The sequence below is a fragment of the Pelophylax lessonae genome (assembly GCF_965119305.1).
Source record: "Pelophylax lessonae genome assembly, chromosome: 5".
NCBI classification, from domain to species: Eukaryota; Metazoa; Chordata; class Amphibia; order Anura; family Ranidae; genus Pelophylax; species Pelophylax lessonae.
Genome location: NC_138772.1, coordinates 10,192,201 through 10,206,208, shown reverse-complemented (window position 1 = coordinate 10,206,208; position 14,008 = coordinate 10,192,201). Strand labels below are relative to the sequence as shown.

Below are 14,008 nucleotides of genomic sequence, written 5' to 3'. Positions count from 1 at the left end.
TTCTGGACATTTTATAGATAGGCAACTCCTATCCTCATTTTGATTAGTGGTTTCAAATAATAAATTCCGCAGTAGGGAACAGACACAAAAATATACACTCTGCATCTTTCCAAAATAACTGTCCCTCTAGCTCAGCCTTTCCCAACCTTTTCAACACAGAGGAACCCTTCAAATAATTTTCAGGTCTCAGGGAACCCCTGCTAAAAATGACTATATTTACAACCCATGATACATAAGTGTGATGGTCAGTGGGATGAATGCTTCTTACACTTGTGGACACTGGGAAGAATGACCTTCTTCCAGATAGCTAAAAAGATCAATGGTGTCAGAGGGACTTTATCTGAGAGGCAGAAATTTCCCATTGCTCAATGGAACCCCTAGCAACCTCTGGAGGAATCATAGGGTTCCACGGGACCCTAGTTGAGAAACACTGCCCTAGCTGTTTAATCTGCATGATTCTTAGTCCCTGTGGACTTTCTGGTAACCCTGTTACCCATTGTGGATCCCTGTCCACTTTAACCTTTTATCTAGGGGTCAGTATAGGCAGAACCGCACCTTCGGTTCAGATATTTTCTAGTGCTCCTCTTGTGCTGGGCATTTTTGAGGGTCTCTTACCCTTCGCTCCTTTACCTAATTTAATGCCCATAATGACTGGCCAATCTTTTTCTCTTCTCTACATGTGCCTATACCCTCTTGCCTCTAAACTACTATTACAGCGGATGTGTGCTTCATATAACCTGTTACCAGCACTATTTTTCTCTTTCTTATCTATAACCCTCCGATGGACAGTAGACAGTGAGGACATAACACATAACCACCAATCAATACAGTTCGATTAGGGGAAGTACCCTTGGTCTTGAAAATGCCTTACCGATCAAGGAAGTCTGATAACCCAACTGTAAGCAAAAGGCTTACCTCAGCCGACTGATTATCAGAAATTCCTGGACCGTCTCAAGCTCATAGTTTCGGATTCTCAAGGTCACCGGTAATTTCCCTCCTGGCTGGCTCGCCAACTGTTCTGGACATTTTATAGATAGGCAACTCCTAGCCTCATAGATTAGTGGTTCCAAATAATAACTACTGCAGTAGGGAACAGACACCAAAATATAAACTCAGAATCCTTCCAAAATAACTGTTTTGTTTTATTTGACGCAATTGAGGGCTTTTATACACATGATTACGTAGGTATCACATTATTGTTATTTCCATTGTACTTTTATGGTAACAAGGGGCGTAACATAGGCAGGCTAATTCTAATCAGGACTCGAAAGAATGCAAACAGGTAATGAAAACAGTATTAGTGCCGTGTGCACAGTGAGTGCAGTGTGTAAAGCTTTATATAACCTGTTACCAGCACTATTCTTCTCTTTCTTATCTATAACCCTCCGATGGACAGTAGACAGTGATGACATAACATATAACCACCAATCAATACAGTTCGATTAGGGGGAAGTAAAATGCATACCCTTTGTCCTGAAAATGCCTTACCGATCAAGGAATCTGATAACCCAAATGTAAGCAAAAGGTTTACCTCAGTCGGCTGATTATCAGAAATTCCTGGACCGTCTCAAGCTCATAGTCACCGGTAATTTCCCTCCTGGCTGGCTCGCCAACTGTTCTGGACATTTTATAGATAGGCAACTCCTAGCCTACTATATAGACTGAGCAGAAGGAACCGCGCACTCAGCCAAGGCTAGGCAGTTCCTAAATGTTTTGCAGGACAATTTTATGGGTCAGATGGTGAATGCACCGACAAGAAACAATGCGGTACTTGACCTACTGATTACCAACGATACAGACCTGATCGCGGATATAGAAATACGGGACAACTTAGGAAACAGTGACCATAGGTCAATAAGATTCAGTATTAATTACAGTAATAGGAAGCAGAGGGGTAATATAAGGACACTGAATTTCAAAAGAGCCAATTTCCCAAAGCTGTGCTCGCTGCTAGAAAATATCAATTGGGATAGAACCCTGGAAACAAAGAACACGGAGGAAAAATGGGAGTGCTTCAAGAGCATACTAAAGAGGGGGATTGGCCAGTGCATTCCAAAGGGAAATAAATTTAAAAGAGCAAAAATAAACCCTGGATGGCTAAACTCCAACATAAAAATGTATATTAGTGCTAAAGAAAAGGCCTTCAAAAAATACAAGACTGAGGGGTCATTGGCAGCATTTAAGCATTACAAAGAGTGTAATAAGAAATGTAAAGATGAAATCAGGGCGGCTAAAATAGAACACGAGAGACATATAGCGGAGGAGAGTAAAAAGAACCCTAAGAAGTTCTTTAAGTATATAAACAGTAAGAAAGCGAGGCCAGAACACATTGGCCCCATAAAAGATGATAAAGGAAATATGGCCACTGAGGACAGAGAAAAGGCGGAAGTGTTAAATAATTTCTTCTCTTCAGTCTTCACAAAAGAATCGGGGGGCTACACGAACCCAGCTTGTAAGGCCGATAATACACCTCAGGAAGTGCCGCCATGGTTAACAGAAGATAGACTTAGAGCTAAACTAGAGAAACTTAACATAAATAAATCCCCGGGACCGGATGGCTTGCACCCGAGGGTTCTTAATGAGCTCAGCCAGGTGATTGCCAGACCATTATTCTTGATCTTTAAGGATAGTTTACAGACGGGTATGGTGCCAGCTGATTGGAAAAAAGCCAACGTGGTACCAATATTTAAGAAGGGGCCGAGATATATCCCGGGTAACTATAGGCCGGTCAGCCTAACATCTGTAGTCTGCAAAATTTTGGAGGGGATGTTAAGGGACCACATACAAGACTTTAGTAATGAAAACTGTATTATAAGTAGTAATCAGCATGGATTCATGAAAAATCGTTCTTGCCAAACCAATCTATTAACCTTCTACGATGAAGTGAGCAGCCACCTAGATAAAGGTAAGCCTGTGGATGTGGTGTATCTGGACTTTGCAAAGGCCTTTGACACCGTTCCCCACAAACGATTACTGTACAAACTAAGGAAGGTAGGTATGGACCATAAGGTGAGTACCTGGATAGAGAACTGGCTCCAGGGGAGAGTACAGAGGGTGATGATTAATGGGGAGTACTCGGATTGGGCGGGTGTGGAAAGTGGGGTCCCCCAGGGTTCTGTCCTGGGACCAATCCTGTTTAATTTATTCATAAATGATCTAGAGGAGGGGATATCTAGTACAATCTCAGTATTTGCAGATGATACTAAATTAGGCATGCCAATATCTTCTATGCAGGATGTGGAAACCTTGCAAGCAGACCTGAACAAAATAACGGGGTGGGCAACTACATGGCAGATGAGGTTTAATGTTGAAAAATGTAAAGTAATGCACTTGGGGGCCAGTAACCAGAAAGCAAGCTACTCACTAGGGGGGGAACCTCTGGGTGAGTCTAGGATGGAAAAGGACTTGGGGGTACTGGTAGACAACAAGCTTGGCAGTGGCATGCAATGCCAAGCCGCCGCAAGCAAAGCCAACAGAATACTGGGATGTATAAAAAAGGGGATTCACTCCAGAAATAAAGAGATTATTCTTCCACTCTACAAGACTCTGGTCCGGCCACATCTGGAGTATGCTGTCCAGTTCTGGGCACCGGTCCTCAGGAAGGATGTGCTGGAACTGGAGAAAGTCCAGAGAAGGGCAACAAAAATAATTAGGGGAATGGAGGACATCAGCTATGAGGAAAGACTACAAGCACTGAACTTATTCTCTCTGGAGAAGAGACGATTGAGAGGGGATATGATATCAATGTACAAATACTACACTGGAGACCCTAGCATAAGGAACAAACTATTCAGAGAAAGGAGATACAATAAGACACGTGGCCACTCACTAAGACTAGAGGAAAGGCGGTTTAACCTTAAAGTGCGTAAGGGGTTCTTCACTGTAAGAGCGGTAAGGACGTATCAGCAGGGAGCATCGATAGTTTCAAAAAACTATTAGATGGACACCTTAGAGACCACAACATACAGGGGTATACAATGTACAACATACAGGGGTATACAATGTACAACATACAGGGGTATACAATGTACGGTTAAAAGCAAACACACACACGCATTCATAGGTTGAACTGGATGGACTGATGTCTTTTTTCAACCTTACTAACTATGTAACTATTGATTAGTGATTCCAAATAATAACTACTGCAGTAGGGAACAGACACAAAAATATAAACTCAGAATCTTTCCAAAATAACTGTTCTGTTTTATTTGACGTAATTGAGGGCTTTTATACACATGATTACGTAGGTATCACATTATTATTATTTCAATTGTACTTTTATGGTAACAAGGGGCGTAACATAGGCAGGCTAATTCTAATCAGGACTCGAAAGAGTGCAAACATATAATGAAAACATTATTAGTGCCGTGTGCACAGTGAGTGCAGTGTGTAAAACATACAAAAAAAATAAAAATACAATAATATACAGGATGTACAAATTTCCTTTACATATGGTAATGCTTCTTTTTTTTTGTCTCTTGTGTATTTCAGGCTTTCCCTACACTTCATCAACACTGATGGTCACCAGGGATTGTGTTGAAAACTGTCAAAACAGCGACATTTCAGACCTGGGGTTAGAAGCGGAAGTCAATTGCTGCAAAGGCAACCTGTGTAACAATAGGTATGGAGTTGTCCCACCCTGCGACAACCACCATGGGGCATCCACCTACCACCTACAGAGCGGAGTACATGGGGGACTCATCGTGGTCTTCAGTTTGTTCATTGTTCTCTTCCCTTCATGGGTCTGGTGACATTTCCTGCTCTCTCCAGAGTGCCACCTAATGGACTAAATCTCTTCCCACCAATGAACTGTTCTACTCTATTATTCAAGTGAAACTCCAGACCATTTTTTTTAACTCAAGACCACTTTTGTTTCTCACTTGGTTTAACCGATTGCCGACCGTATATAACTTCCATATACGGCTCTGCTGCGCAGGAGCATGCAGGGCAGCCATCAGAAATTTTTACACAGCTTTAGGCCTGGGCCCCTCCGGGCCTGACCACCAATATTCTGCAGGGCCCGCCCACTGGCCATCCCAACGAGTCCTTCAGTGCACCCACTTCTATTTTAACACTCTTACAACTTAATACATGAAAATGAATCCAATCCAGCAAAGAGACATCCCCATATATTCAGCAAAGAGACATCCCAATCCAGCAAAGGGACGGCCTCATATATTCAGCAAAGAGACATCCCAATCCAGCAAAGAGACAGCCTCATATATTCAGCAAAGAGACATCCCCATATATTCAGCAAAGAGGCATCCCAATCCACAAAGAGACGGCCTCATATATTCAGCAAAGAGACATTCCAATCCACAAAGAGAGGGCCTCATATATTCAGCAAAGAGACATCCAGTAAAGAGATGGCCTCATATATTCAGCAAAGAGACATCCCAATCCAGCAAAAAGACGGCCTCATATGTTCAGCAAAGAGACATCCCAATCCATAAAGAGACGGCCTCATATATTCAGCAAAGAGACATCCAGTAAAAAGATGGCCTCATATATTCAGCAAATACACATCCCAATTCAGTAAAGAGACACCCTTATATATTCAGCAAAGGGACATCCAGTACAGAGACATCCCCATATATTCAGCAAAGAAACATCCCAATCCAGCAAAGAGACATTCCCATATATTCAGCAAAGAGACACCCAAATCCGGCAAAGAGACATCCCCAAATATTCAGCAACCACACATCTTAATCCAGTAAAGAGACGGCCTAATATATTCAGCAAAGTGAAATCCCAATCCAGTAAAGAGATTGCCTCATATATTCAGCAAAGACACATCCCAATCCAGTAAAGAGACTGCCTCATATATTCAGCAAAGAGACATCCCAATCCAGTAAAGAGACTGCCTCATATATTCAGCAAAGAGACATCTTAATCCAGTAAAGAGATGACCTCATAAATTCAGCAAATACACATCCCATTCCAGCAAAGAGACATCCCCATATATTCGGCAAAGATACATCCCAATCCAGTAAAGAGACAGCCTCATATATTCAGCAAAGAGACATCCCAATCGAGCAAAGAGACGGTCTCATATATTCAGCAAAGAGACATCCAATAAAGAGAAGGCCTCATATATTCAGCAAAGACACATCCCAATCCAGCAAAGAGACATTCCCATATATTCAGCAAAGAGACATCCTAATCCGGCAAAGAGACATCACCATATATTCAGCAAAGACACATCCCAATCCAGGAAAAAGACAGTCTCATATATTCAGCAAAGAAACATCCCAATCCACCAAAGAGACATCCCCATATATTCAGCAAAGAGACATCCCAATCCAGCAAAGAGACATCACCATATATTCAGCAAAGACACATCCCAATCCAGTAAAGAGACGGCCTCATATATTCAGCAAAGACACATCCCAATCCAGCAAAGAGACATCCCCATACATTCAGCAAAGAGACATCCCAATCCGGCAAAGAGACAGCCTCATATTTTAAGCAAAGAGACATCCCTTCAGCTGCATCTGCTTACTCTGCAGCCGCCCCGCTTTAGCAATTGCTAGTCACAACAGCAGCAATGACTCGGTCTCGTTGGTTTGTACCTGGGCAGCCAAGCCCCTCGGAACGCTCGGGCCCCCTACATGTGTTTCGGCTGTCCCCCCCTTATGGCTGCCCTGAGAATGTACCTAGTATGTGATCCTCCAGGTCTGGGGACTGTGCACACGCCGCCGCCTGCTCGTTTCCGCTCTGATTATACAAAGCAGGAGCCGATCAGCGGGTCAATGTCCGCAGGCACAGGCAGAACGGCGGTCTGTCAGTACAGAGGGCATGGATCCTGTGTCTCTGCCAAGCAGGGGCACTGATCCATGCCTTCCCCTAGTACAAGCACCTCCCCCCCACAGTAGTAAAACACTGGCTAGGAACACATTTAACCCTTTGAGCGCCCCCTGGTGTTAACCTCTTCCCAGCCAGTGTCATTAGTACAGTGACAGTGCATATTTTTAGCACTGATTGCACTATTAGTGTCACTAGTCCTCAAAAAAGTATCAAAAGTGCCAGTTAGAGTCCAATCCGTTCACCGCAATATCGCAGTCCCGCTGACCGACGCCATTACTAGTATAAAAAAAAAAAAGGTAAAAAATATTTAAAAAATAAATAAAAGTATCCCATAATTTGTAGGCGCTATAAGTTTTGCACCAACCAATCAATATACACTTATTGGGATTTTTTTTTTTAAATCAAAAATATGTAGCAGAATTATTTTTGTTCTGAATTTATGAACAAATTTAATTTTTGCAATTTTTTTATTGGATGTTTTATAGCGGAAAGTAAAAAATCTTTTTTTTTCCCCTATTAAAAAAAAGAAAAAGTTGTCTAGACTTTCTCTTTAATGTAGTATCAATCCCAAAAGCAAACATTATATTATATTTGTAATATATGTAATATGTTATATTATATTACATTATATTTCAGCTTACCAAATTTTAGATGTGATGGCTGCATTCGTTTTTTTTTTTTTTTTTTTTAGGCTTTCTTTGTTCTAGTTTCATCTTTTGATCCAGCCAGTACGTCTGTTGTTTTTCAACAGAACAAGCTGTCCTGCAGATGTAACAGTTAGAGAGTTGAGACAAAACAATTTACCACTGACAAGGGTGCTTACAGTGATCAGTTTTTATTTATTTATGTAAAACCTTTATCCCAAAGATTAAAAACAAAAATCAGTTTGCTGTAACTGATTATAAAGTGTGATCTGGAGTTTGGCTTTAGATTGTTTGTGTATCTAAATCTGCTAGTCCATCTAACACTTCCCCCCCCCCCCCCCCCAGACTGATAATGCTGCTGTCCAATGGTGCCCTCTGTTCTCCTTCATCCAGAGTAAGGGTGCCAGATCACCAGGTAAAAATTAAGGGGGGAAAGGCTAAAAAAAAAAAAAAGAAAACAAATGCAGCCACTACATCTACTGACTGGTAAGCTGCAAAATATTACATTTTGGGTTTTGGGTTTAATACCGCTTTGCCTGAGGTGGGAACATTTTCTGTATAAGATGTTAAATTATGTACGCAATGACAAAACAGATTCAATTCTAATAAATGAATAAATCAAGAAAATTGGTGTCTTCTTTCAGCATCTACAAAAAAAGATGAATGTGTAAAAAAAATAAAAATAAAATAAAATTGCATGGCTATTTATTTGCAAAAACTGCATGTGCATTTGTTCTGTGTGAATGCCAGCAGAATCGATGTTGCTAGGCTGTTTACTCGTCAGATTGGCTGTCCTTAATTCATAAGAATAGCATGAATGAGGGAAATACTACATTACGTCCACTAGATGGAGGCGATGAGGAAATAAATACTTATGTACTATGATCATCAGCCCCATCTATTGGCCATAATGCAGTATTTTCCTGATGCACACTATGCTTATGAATGAGGAGTATCCAACCTGGAGGGGAAATAGTCTACTAACATTCTATTGTGCTGGCATTCGCACAGAACAAATTTGTATGAGGTTTCTCAGGGGCAATAACTCTGCAAACTTTTTTTTTTTTTTTTTTTTTAATGTACATGTCTGTACATGTCTGCCCTCCACCTGAACCACAGAAGCCACCCGGAACAGACCCAAAAAGACTTGGTGGACTTTTTCTTCCATCACTTCTCTATGGTGGTTTTTTGTCTCTAAATTTCTAAGAAATGTATCTGAACAAAGGGGAATTACCACTCCTCATTCTGACATTTCTCTCATAAATGTAAAAATACGTTTTTTTTTTTTTTTGCTAGAAAATTATTTAGACACCCCCCCACTATATATATATATATATGTGTGTGTGTGTGTGTGTGTGTGTGTGTGTGTATATATATATATATACACACACACACACACACATACACACATATATATATATATATATACAGTGGGTACGGAAAGTATTCAGACCCCCTTAAATTTTTCACTCTTTGTTATATTGCAGCCATTTGCTAAAATCATTTAAGTTCATTCTTCTTCCTCATGAATGTACACATGGCACCCCATACTGACAGAAAAACACAGAATTGCTGACATTGTTGCAGATTTATTAAAAAAGAAAAACTGAAATTTCACATGGTCCTAAGTATTCAGACCCTTTGCTGTGACACTCATATATTTAACCCTCTTGTGTTAGGGTCAAAACTGACCCGTTTTCAGGTTTTGAATGTCTATAAGTATCACATAAATTTGTTTATTGCATCAAGATTTTTTTACTTTGTCAGGAACCTCTATTTAAACAATGTAATAGAAAAATAATCCTTTTCACTAAATTATAAAATACTGTGGTGAAAATTAAGACGTTCATGGTGTTAGGGTCAATTCTGACCCAGTTATAATATAGGATTTTAGGACACTAATAAGTTCCAAAACTGAAATCATAAACACTCTCTCTGCTTAGTAACAGTGACAGCCAACCCCCTCTCAACCCTGTGAGCTGTAGTTAGGGAGGGGCCTATCTCTTTTCCTGCTTGTCTGCTTCTCTAAATAAAGTGAAGAAACATAGGACAAATTCATTTCAGAGTTGCTGACTTTATTTTACCATTTTTTAAATTTGACAATGAGAGGTGTGCTATCAAAAGAAAGGTCTAGGGGTCACACCAAAAATATTAAAACCAATCTTTTCAAGGATAAAGAAGCCTAACAAGGTAACCAAGAGGTAAGAAACAAATTTGATGATAAATAATTATTCAGCGGGTATTTTATGGCTGATTTAAAACACGGGTCAAAACTGACCCTAACATCATGGATAGTAACGGAATTCTAACATAAGAGGAGGGTTAACTCAGGTGCTTTCCATTTCTTCTGATCATCCTTGAGATGGTTCTACACCTTCATTTGAGTCCAGCTGTGTTTGATTATACTGATTGGACTTGATTAGGAAAGCCACACACCTGTCTATATAAGACCTTCCAGATCACAATGCATGTCAGAGCAAATGAGAATCATGAGGTCAAAGGAACTGCCTGAAGAGCTCAGAGACAGAATTGTGGCAAGGCACAGATCTGGCCAAGGTTACAAAAAGATTTCTGCTGCACTTAAGGTTCCTAAGAGCACAGTGGCCTCCATAATCCTCAAATGGAAGACGTTTGGGACGACCAGAACCCTTCCTAGAGCTGGCCGTCCGGCCAAACTGAGCTATCGGGGGAGAAGAGCCTTGGTGAGAGAGGTAAAGAAGAACCCAAAGATCACTGTGGCTGAGCTCCAGAGATGCAGTCAGGAGATGGGAGAAAGTTGTAGAAAGTCAACCATCACTGCAGCCCTCCACCAGTCGGGGCTTTATGGCAGAGTGGCCCGACGGAAGCCTCTCCTCAGTGTAAGACACATGAAAGCCCGCATGGAGTTTGCTAAAAAAACACCTGAAGGACTCCAAGATGGTGAGAAATAAGATTCTCTGGTCTGATGAGACCAAAATAGAACTTTTTGGCCTTAATTCTAAGCGGTATGTGTGGAGAAAACCAGGAACTGCTCATCACCTGTCCAATACAGTCCCAACAGTGAAGCATGGTGGTGGCAGCATCATGCTGTGGGGGTGTTTTTCAGCTGCAGGGACAGGACGACTGGTTGCAATCGAGGGAAAGATGAATGCGGCCAAGTACAGGGATATCCTGGACAAAAACCTTCTCCAGAGTGCTCTGGACCTCAGACTGGGCCGAAGGTTTACCTTCCAACAAGACAATGACCCTAAGCACACAGCTAAAATAACGAAGGAGTGGCTTCACAACAACTCCGTGACTGTTCTTGAATGGCCCAGCCAGAGCCCTGACTTAAACCCAATTGAGCATCTCTGGAGAGACCTAAAAATGGCTGTCCACCAACGTTTACCATCCAACCTGACAGAACTGGAGAGGATCTGCAAGGAGGAATGGCAGAGGATCCCCAAATCCAGGTGTGAAAGACTTGTTGCATCTTTCCCAAAAAGACTCCTGGCTGTATTAGATCAAAAGGGGGCTTCTACTAAATACTGAGCAAAGGGTCTGAATACTTAGGACCATGTGATATTTCAGTTTTTCTTTTTTAATAAATCTGCAACAATGTCAACAATTCTGTGTTTTTCTGTCAGTATGGGGTGCTATGTGTACATTCATGAGGAAGAAGAATGAACTTAAATGATTTTAGCAAATGGCTGCAATATAACAAAGAGTGAAAAATTTAAGGGGGTCTGAATACTTTCCGTACCCACTGTATATATATACACACAGTGCCAAATCGGAAAATATGGACTGGTCATTAAGGGGGGAAATCTTCCGGTCCAGAAGTGGTTAAAAAAATGTAATTATTTTTAAAAAGTTAATTATTTAATTTCCTAAACTTCCAAAAAACTTGTGACAAAAAAATTACAACTTCAAAAAAATCACCACGCCTCTTACTAAATACCTGTCTACTTTCCAAAAAGGGGTAATTTAGGGGATATTTGTACTGTCCCGGCATTTACGGCCTCAGGAAATTTCAATGGGAAAAATAAAATAAATAATAGTAAAAAAAAAAGGTTTTACACGGCCCCAGCCCCCCCCCCCCCCCCCCCATGCTTGCGCTCAGTGTTTAACCACTTGCCGACCAGCAGCCGCAGTTATACAGCAGCAGGTTCCCATGAATCGCTGTACCTGTATGGTGGTTCACGGGAGCGATCCTGGGGGCGCACACCCACTCGCTGGCAGGGAAGCTGATGAATGGGGCGCCCGCGGTCGCTCCCTGTGGAGAGAGAATGGCGGTCGGCTGTTTTAAACACAGCTGACCGTTGTTCTCTCAGGAATCAATACAGAGCTCCTGTGTCCCTTCGATTTAGGATCACAGGTCTCTGTGTTGATTTCACAAGCCCACCCCCCCTACAGTTAGAAAGCACCCCCTAGGCTCACATTTAACCCTTTGATTGTCCCTGGGTTAACCCCTTCCCTGCCAGTGTCATTAGTACAGTGACAGTGCATATTTTTTTAGCAGTGATTACTGTAGTAATGTCACTGGTCCCCCCAAAAGTGTCAAAAATGCCAGTTAGGGGTCCGATCAGTCCCCCGCAATGTCGCAGTCCTGCTAACAATCGCAGATCGCCACCATTACTAGTTATATTAAAAAATAAAAATGACAGAAATCTTTCCACTAGTTTGTAGACGCGATAACTTTTGCGCAAACCAATCAAAACACGCTCATTGCGATTTTTTTTCCCCAAAATATGTAGCAAAATACAAATTGGCCTAAAACTATGAAAAATTTTCATTTTTAATTTTTTTTTTTTTGGGAATGTTATATAGCAGAATGTGAAAAAAATAGGTTATATATTGAATTTTTTTATTTTTTTATTTATTAAAGTGTATTTTTATAACAAAAATGACTGATTTTTACTAGTAAACAGTGTCAGAAAAAAGCCCGGTCTTCAAGAGGTTACCCTTCATTCCTGTCCTGCCGACAATGAAGTGAGCCAACTCTTCGGGAACAAATGCTTTTTTGAGTATAATAAGGCTACCTCCCATCCCCCCAAACTTCCGAGGGACTTTCTCGGTATTTGAATGAAACTCTGGGGTCCCACCCAGTGATGGTAATAACGGCGTTAAAGTAAATGGTGTTACTTAACGCCGTTACTTTTGCGGGTAACTAGTAATCTAATTGATTACTTTCCCCCCGCGGTAACGCCGTCCCCATTACTTAAGTGGGGTTACCGCAATTACATCTACTGCCACTAGATGCCGGCGCTGTCTGCGGTACTGGCATGTGTGTGTAACATGGAGGAGAGCGGACCGGCCGAGGGGAACCATGAGAGCAGTGATAGCCCCACCGATACCGAATTGCACTGTACCTGTACATCCACCAACCCCACCCCACCCCATATACATCTACCTACCTACCCTATACACCCACTCAGGGCCGGTGCAATGACTTTTGACACCCTAGGCAAAATCTAATTTTGCCGCCCCCCCCCCCCCCCCCCTTGGCTCTGCCCCTGACTGCACCCCCTTTCCCCTGCCCATGTATACGGTGTAGGTGGCAGGGGTCAGAAGTGTGTAATGCACAGAATGCAGGGGAGTGCAGGGTTGCGGGGTGCGCTACATTAAGAGTGCAGGGTTGAGGGATGCACTACATACTGCATGCAGGGTTGCAGGGTGCTCTTCGTACTGATTGCAGGGTTGAGGGGTGCACTAGGTACTGCATGCAGGGTTGAGAGGTGCGCTAGGTACTGCATGCAGGGTTGAGAGGTGCGTTAGGTACTGAGTGCAGGGTTGCGGGGTGCGCTTTTTGGATAGTGCAGGGTTGTGGGGTGCGCTAGGTACTGAGTGCAGGGTTAAGGGATGTGCGTTAGGTACTGAGTAGGGGGGGGGGAGGAGAAGGGGATGGAGAGTAGGAGGAGAGGAGGGGGTGTATGGAGAGGAAGGGGGGAGGAGAAGGGGGTTGAGGTGTATGGAAAGGAAGGAGGGGAGGAGAGGAGGGGGTGTATGGGAAAGAAAGGGGGGAGGAGGGGAGAGGTGGATGGAGAAGAGGGGGGGAGGAGAGGGGGTGGGTCCTTAAAGGCACAGGGTCACACTGAACACCCAGCACATCGCACAATGGTGGCAAAGGTGTCAGTGCGTTCCCTGGCTCAATTTTTTTTGATCTGCGTCCGCCCTTCCAGTGCTCCTTACCATTAAGACCAGTTATAGGTGGAGGCAGTGACTACTTTTTGCATTATCGTTGATCCCTATATACACCTACCTACCCACCCTATACACCCACTGACCCCTATATACACCTACCTATCCAACCTATACACCCACTGACCCCTATATACACCTACCTACCCTCCCTATACACCCACTGACCCCTATATACACCTACCTACCCACCCTAAACACCCCCTGACCCCTATATACACCTACCTACCCACCCTATACACCTCCCTCCCCACCCTATACACCCCCTGACCCCTATATACACCTACCTATCCAACCTATACACCCACTGACCCCTATATACACCTACCTACCCTCCCTATACACCCACTGACCCCTATATACACCTACCTACCCACCCTAAACACCCCCTGACCCCT

At 42.6% G+C, this 14,008-nt stretch overlaps 1 pseudogene across 1 annotated transcript in view; it reads left to right on the top strand.

The window, feature by feature from the left end:
- LOC309556403 overlaps positions 1–4,845 on the top strand; it is a 76,867-nt pseudogene extending 72,022 nt beyond the window's left edge. Inside the window, exon 5 of the transcript in view lies at positions 4,492–4,845. The product of the transcript in view is annotated as an uncharacterized misc_RNA (transcript). The remainder of the gene's footprint in view (positions 1–4,491) is intronic.
- Positions 4,846–14,008: the final 9,163 nt, after the last annotated feature.